At 57.1% G+C, this 966-nt stretch overlaps 3 non-coding genes across 3 annotated transcripts, besides 1 other annotated feature; all 3 read right to left on the reverse strand.

Annotated features, from left to right (window-relative positions):
* Positions 1-50: 50 nt before the first annotated feature.
* Positions 51-135, reverse strand: Tc00.1047053419189.10. Its single transcript, XR_008254162.1, has one exon. It is a non-coding gene; the product is annotated as a C/D small nucleolar RNA (snoRNA), TB11C1C2 (small nucleolar RNA).
* An 81-nt stretch (positions 136-216) lies between these two features.
* Tc00.1047053419189.20 lies at positions 217-306 on the reverse strand. Its single transcript, XR_008254163.1, has one exon. It is a non-coding gene; the product is annotated as an H/ACA snoRNA, TC11C1H1 (small nucleolar RNA).
* A 376-nt stretch (positions 307-682) lies between these two features.
* Positions 683-716: a microsatellite.
* A 190-nt stretch (positions 717-906) lies between these two features.
* Tc00.1047053419189.30 lies at positions 907-966 on the reverse strand. Its single transcript, XR_008254164.1, has one exon. It is a non-coding gene; the product is annotated as a C/D small nucleolar RNA (snoRNA), TB11C1C2, 5' partial (small nucleolar RNA).

Genomic DNA, 966 nt, shown 5'->3' on the forward strand with positions numbered 1-966 from the left:
GCGCACAGAAGCATCTGCATCATGTGTCTTGGTGGCATCAAGGAGCAGGGGTCAGCCAGGGATAACTGCATCAAGTGCTCACTCGTCACGTGTTGTTATCGGAAGAGGTGTCAGAGGCACACGGTTCGGCATCATGCTCCCCCGCCCAGTTAGCGCAGCAGAAGAAATAGAGAAAGAGAGAGAAAGGGGGATGCTTGAGCGGGCAGTTTCCTCCCATCTCCACTCGGCGTGGCATAAAGCAAATGAAGAAAGAGAGAGCGAGGAAAGGAAAGAGAGAGGGAAACAACGAATGGCAGTCGCGGCGCCCCCTATCCCTTGGCCAGGCATTCCCTCGCGCAACCCCGCCACGCAACACACCGAAAGAGACCGCACCGCGACGTCAGACTGTGAGAGACGGCAGCGTTGCGCCGCACGCCCTCCAAGCTGTGGTGTTTCATCCGTGTCGGGAATAAGACGGCTCTTACCTCGGAGTCATCGCTCGTCGCGGCGGCTGGTCGGGGCGACCGCATGTCTAAAACTAGCAGCCTCGGCCCACGCTGTCACACAGGAGGCGCCGTCAGGAAAAGGAAAGCGAGAAACGGGGAGTGGGAAGTGGGGCATCAGCATCGGGTACCCTGTAGACAGGTGTCGTCACGGATTGGACTCCGACAAGAGTGAAACTTATCAAGCATCATCGCCGCAGACACACACACACACACACACACACACACACGCACCAGCGCACGCATGTATGTGTTTATGCGTGCGTACGCGCGTTTCAAGGGCAAAGAGGGGAACCGCGTTGGCGTTGCGAATCAGCCAGGGATAACTTGATCGTGTGCTAAAATCACGGCGCAGCTCAGACTAGAGGTGTCGTGCGCACAGAAGCATCTGCATCATGTGTCTTGGTGGCATCAAGGAGCAGGGGTCAGCCAGGGATAACTGCATCCAGTGCTCACTCGTCACGTGTTGTTATCGGAAGAGGTG

The sequence above is a fragment of the Trypanosoma cruzi genome, assembly GCF_000209065.1.
Source record: "Trypanosoma cruzi strain CL Brener chromosome Unknown tcruzi_1047053419189, whole genome shotgun sequence".
Lineage (NCBI taxonomy): Eukaryota > Euglenozoa > Kinetoplastea > Trypanosomatida > Trypanosomatidae > Trypanosoma > Trypanosoma cruzi.